The sequence below is a fragment of the Macaca fascicularis genome, chromosome 9, assembly GCF_037993035.2.
Source record: "Macaca fascicularis isolate 582-1 chromosome 9, T2T-MFA8v1.1".
NCBI lineage: Eukaryota > Metazoa > Chordata > Mammalia > Primates > Cercopithecidae > Macaca > Macaca fascicularis.
In genome coordinates this window covers 71,183,594-71,189,467 of record NC_088383.1, presented here as the reverse complement: position 1 = coordinate 71,189,467, position 5,874 = coordinate 71,183,594, and positions in this window count along the sequence as shown.

The following is a 5,874-nucleotide window of genomic DNA, read 5'->3' as shown; positions in this document are numbered from 1 at the left end:
GGCAGGTCACGTGCTCTGGAGCTCCTGGGACACGTCTCGGATTCGCGGGCCCGCCGGGCTCCACCTTGTCTGGGCACTGCCCGCGGAGCAGTGGTCTCGGGCATCATCTGGCGGCCACACAGCCTTACTGCAAGCCCTGCCCGATAGAGCCGGGCGCGATCTGGTGGCCGCGCCGGGAACTGCGCCCCTGCGGGCAGCAGGCAAGCGCTGGATCTGAATTTTCCCGCCTTTGCCCGCAGTCCAGGGGCCTGCGTCCATTGCTCCTCCTGCCAATGCTTTTTCTCCTCGCCACTATTTATTCTGAGGCCCCTTGGGGCATATGTGGATTGTGTATGGAGGGCGCCAGTGTAAATTACAAGATAGTCACAAGTACAAAAGATACAGATTAAAGGGGGAAGGTCTCCCGAAGGCCTCCCGGGCAAGATGCCCCAAAGCATCAGGCTGAAGGAGTGAAGGACCTGGTTTGAGGGCACGCAGCCTCGAGTTGGGGTTCAGGAGCCCTGGGGTGGGCCTGTGGAACTGGTACCATATTCTTAGCTGTTAAAATCCTGCCTTTGGGGGCCAGATAGATATGAGCGTCTGATCTTGGGCCTGCCAGTCTCTCTGAGCCTCAGTTTCCTTCCTGTAAAATGAGGCCCACAATCTTACCATAAAAGGCACCAGATCCCACAGCTTCGCACACAGTAGCACAATAGGTAAGTGGCAGCCGCTGTTATGTTTGTAGGTTGGAAGACATCTTGAGGAGAAAGCCAGTGAAGCTCCCTTGCAAGGTTGTTCTGCTGAAACAGTCCGGAGAGCACTGATTGAACCCCTACCATGCGCCAAACTCCGGAGGAGGTGAAAGACAGTCTTTTTTTTTTTGTCCGGGTCTCGCTCTGTCACCCAGGCTGGAGTGCAGTGGCACAATCAAGTCTCACTGCAACCTCCACCTCCCAATTCAAGCGATTTTCCTGCCTCAGCCTCTGGAGTAGCTGGGACTACAGGCACGCACCCCCACACGCTGCCAATTTTTGTATTTTTTTGTAGAGATGGGTTTTGCTATGTTAGCCAGGCTGGTCTCGAACTCCTGGCCTCAAGTGATCTGTTTGCCTCGGCCTTCCAAAGTGCTGGGATTACAGGCCTGAGCCATGGTGCCTGGCCTTGTTCTTTTTCTTTTTTTGGCAAGGTCTCTGGCATGGCTGAAGTGCAGTGGCAAGATTACCGCTTACTGCAGCATGGAGCTCCTGGGCTCAGCAATCATCTTGCCTCACCCTCCCAAGTAGCTGGGACCACAGGCAGTCACCACTGTGCCTGGCTAAATTAAAAAAAATTTTTTTTTTAATTGCTAGGATTACAGGTGTGAGCCACCGCACCCGGCCAAGAGTCCATTTTAACAACGCTGACTAGTCATTGAAATCCACTGGGGGGTATCCCAGGCAGGGGCTAAGCCTGAGCAAGGCCCAGAGGTCGGCTTGTTGAGGGGTTAATGGGAGAGTGGCTTGGCTGAGGACAAAGTCCAGAAACTTGGAGTCATCTGAGCTGCAGGAACCTTGGGCCTAGTGGAGGCAAGGAAGGAGGCGGCGAAGCTCTGGGGGGAGGCTCCGGGCTGGAGGGCACGGCCTCTAATCAGAGACGGGGTGGGGCTGGTTCTTAGACCAATCAGCCGGCAGCCCCAGGAGCACACGGCTGTGTGGGGGCAGAGCCTGCCGTCTCCGTGCCCAGATGCCCTTTTAGCCCTCCTGGGACTTGCCACCGGGCCAGCAGCCCTGCTCGAGGACAAGCTTCTTGCCCTTTACTCTTTTACCCTCTACATCTTGCTTGGCCTCTAACTTGACTGTGAGCCTCTTTCTGTAGGGTAAGGACTGAGGATGCTGGTCTCTCCTTCCCAGGACTGAGCACATGGCAGGCGCTAAATAAATGCTCTTGAATAGAGTCCTGGCGCTGCCCGGCGCTCCTTGCTGCCAGGAGTAAAAATAGTAACAGCAGGACCCCTTTATTGAGGACCTGCAGGGCACCAGACACAATACTTCCAGGATCCGGGGACGGCTGTGATCTTGTTCCCATTTTCCAAGCAGGAAAGCTCAGAGACCACCGCCCAACCCCCCAGCCAATAGAGGAAATGCGCCTACCGCTCCCCTGTACCCTGGGACCCAGGGGGAACAGGCCTTCCTGGCTCCACTGCTGGGACGAGAGCCCTGCGCTCAGGTGGGGCCGGGGAAGGCCCTCTCCCTTCAGCCCAGGGGTCCAGGTTGCAGCAGGCCCCCAGCTCACACTGTAACTCCCTCCCACAGCCTGGCTTTAGGCCGGAGCCGTGGAGGTTGAGGGCGAGCGGGTGGGGAGGGGAGGCATGTCACCATATATCCCCGTCAGATTAAAAAACTAATTTGAAAAGATTAATGTATTCCATTCTTGTTACACTGGCTGTGATACCTCTGGGCCTGCCGCCGCTCTGCTTCCTGATTATTGAATTTTTATGGCCTGGTAATTAATTGCAGATTCCCTGTTTTGTTCTATTTCTTTTTCTCTGACATTTTAATTTCAACAAAAAGCAGTGGTCTCCATGCAGGTTCTCTCTGGAGATCCTAATGGTCTATAAAACAGAATGACTTATAGACGTGGCACCCACTTCAGTTGGCGAGCGATTGTTTGAAACCTTGCTGATCATGCAAAATTTAATTTTTCCACCTCCCTCCCCTTTTTGCTACTCATTTCTTGTCTCTTGCATTGCGGCACCAGCATCTCAGCTCACCATGAAGTGAGCAGTGTTGCCTCCGAATCTGTTCTAGGGCTTTTTCCTAGAAGCCTGGGGGATGAAGACAGAGTGGGTTTTGATTCTTCTCCTGGCAGTGGGCCTGGTAGTGGGTGGGGTGGGGGGCTGAGCCTCCCTAAAAGGCCATGTGGATGTGGGCAGCAGCCCCCAGGGGAGGGAATGGGCAGGGGAGGTCATTTTCACCTGTCTCAGGTGCCTTCTGGCCAAATGCCATTGCCCCATTAAGCACCAAGGAACCTGAAGCCTCATCAGGGCAGAGAAAATGGGCATCAGCACCTGCACTTAGGCCCCCACCAGGCACAGAGGGAGCCAGTTCAGGCTGAGTGGACTGACGCAGACAGATGCAGATAGCCTGACAGTCTTAGCTGAACGGGGTCACTGGGAACAGCTGTCCACACAAACAGGTCTGGAAGAGACCCTTGAGTTTCCATCCTAGTGGCCCCACTCCTATTTCTCATAGCCCTGCTAGCATCACACAGGCTGGCTGCTGTCGCCTGGGATCTCCTGAGACTGAGCAGGGCAGGAGGCAGAAGGGTAAGGTCATAGAATCAATCCTAAGGGATTGGAGTTCAGATGTCTTTTGGGTCCAGGGAGGTGAAGTAAGTAGGGGGAGATAATAGGGGGTGGTGGGGACTGGAGCACTCCAGAGCTCACCCTTCACCAGGGGACATGGTGGCCACTTGGCTTTAGCCTTGGATGCCAAGTGGGAAGATGGGCCCAGTATGGCCAGAGCTTCCAATTCCCCAACAGAGTTTGGCAATATGGCTTTCAGTGTGAAACTTCACATTTTAAACATCGGGGTGTGTGTGTGGGTGGGGGTGTGTGTGTGTGTGTGTGTGTGTGTGTTTAAACACTGTTGGCCAAACTGAACACATCTTTTTTTTTTTAATTTATTTTTTTGAGTCGTAGTCTTGTTCAGTCGCCCAGGCTGGAGTGCAGTGGCGCGATCTCGGCTCACTGCAACCTCTGCCTTGCCTGCCAGGTTCACACCATTATCCTGCCTCAGCCTCAGTCTGAGTAGTTGGGACTATAGCGCCTGCCACTATGCCCGGCTAATTTTTTGTATTTTTAGTAGAGATGGGGTTTCACCATGTTAGCCAGGATAGTCTCGATCTCCTGACCTCGTGATCTGCCCATCTCGGCCTCCCAAAGTGCTGGGGGATTACAGGTGTGAGCCACCACGCCCAGCCTGAACATGTCTTTGAGCTTCATGTCTGCTCTGGCTCATGCGGCACCAGTTTCCTCTGACTCTGAGCATGAATGAGAGAAGTTAGGGCATGAAGCGGAGTCCCCTAGAGTGAGAAGGGCCTCAGTGGCCAGCAGACCACCACCGATGTCTGGGTGAGGTCTGCTGGGCTCCCTGAGGAGAACACTACCTTTTACCTAAGATGTCACAGGAGGCAGGGCTTTGACTCCAGGGGCTTTAGGACGGTTCAGGCCAAATGCACTGACACAGATAGACACAGACAGATGGCGACTTGGGGGCTCCTGGGGCTCCTCACATGAGCTGGGAGCATGAGGGGGCCACAGTCTGGTCCCACCTCCTCTGTGCTGAGATACTGGGGAGCTGACCCTGGCAGTGCCTCTTGTGACTCATTTTCCTCAACTAGGGAGGCTGAATGGGAAAGCCACAGCGTGGGCTTTAGAACAGATGAACTTGGGTTCAAACATCTGCCCCACCACTCACTTTGCAGCTGAGTAAGCTCAGGATTTCTGAGAAACTCTAGAAAACTAGGAAATGAGCATGAACCTTCTGTCTTCATTTTCCATTGCTGTACAACAAATTGCCACAAAGTAAGTAGCTTAAAACAAAACCCACTTGTTATCTCGCAGAGCGTAGGTCAGAAGTCTGACAAGGCTGGTTGGATTCTCTGCTCAGGGTCTCACCAGGTTCAAGACAAAATTCTCCCCTGGGGCTGTGGGGCCTCTTCCAAGCTCACCAATTGTTGGCAAAATTCAGTTCCTTGTCCTGAAACCCTTCCATCTTCAAGGCCAGCAGAGGCACCTGGCATCTTTCTGGTGCTCCCAATTGCTGTCTTCCTCTTTTGCTTATTTTTATTTATTTTTTTTGAGACTGTGTCTCTGTCACCCAGGCTGGAGCGTACTGGCACAATCTCAGCTCACTGCAACTTCTGCCTCCCAGGTTCCAGTGATTCTCCTGCCTCAGCCTCTCGAGTAGCTGGGATTACAGGTATGTACCACCACGGCCAGCAAACTTTTTATTAGTAGGAACGGGGTTTCACCATATTGACCAGGCTGGTCTCGAACTCCTGACCTCAGGTGATCCACCCACCTTGGCTTCCCAAAGTGCTGGCATTACAGGTGTGAGCCACAGCGCCTGGCCCCTCTTTTGCTTTTAAGGGCTCCTGTGATTACATTGGGCCCACTCAGATAATTCAGGATAATCTCCCTATTTTAAGGGAGCTGCCTAGTAAACTTGGTTATGTCTTTGAAGTCCCACACCTATAACCCCAGCACTTTGGGAGGCCAAGATGGGAGGATCACTTGAGGCCAGGAGTTAGTGTCTAGCCTGGGCAGCAGAGTGAGACTCCTCTTCTACAAAAAAATAAAAATTAAAAAAAAAATAGCTGGGTGTGGTGGTGCATACCTCTAGTCCCAACTACTCAAGAGGGTGAGGTGGGAGGATTGCTTGAGCCTGGGAGGTCGAGGCTGCAGTGAGCTATGGCTACACTGCTACACTCAAGCCTGGGCGACAGAGTGAGACCCTGTCTCAAAAAACAAAAAACAGGCCAGGTGCAGTGGCTCATGCCTATAATCCCAGCATGTTGGGAGGCTAAAGCACGAAGATCACTTGTGCTCAGGAGTTCGAGACCAGCCTGGGCAACATGGTCAAACCCCATCTCTACTAAAAATATGAAAACTAGCTGATCATGGTGACACACACCTGTAATCCCAGTTACTCGGGAAGCTGAGGCATGAGAATTGCTTGGACCTGGAAGGCAGAGGTCGCAATGAGCCGAGATGGTGCCACTGCCCTCCAGCCTGGGCAACAGAGTGAGACAATGTCTCAAACAAAACAAAATAACCAAACAACACAAACAAGAGAGTGACATTGGTGGCAGAGATTATGGGGTCAAAATTCTGCCTGCTCCAGCCTCCAACTG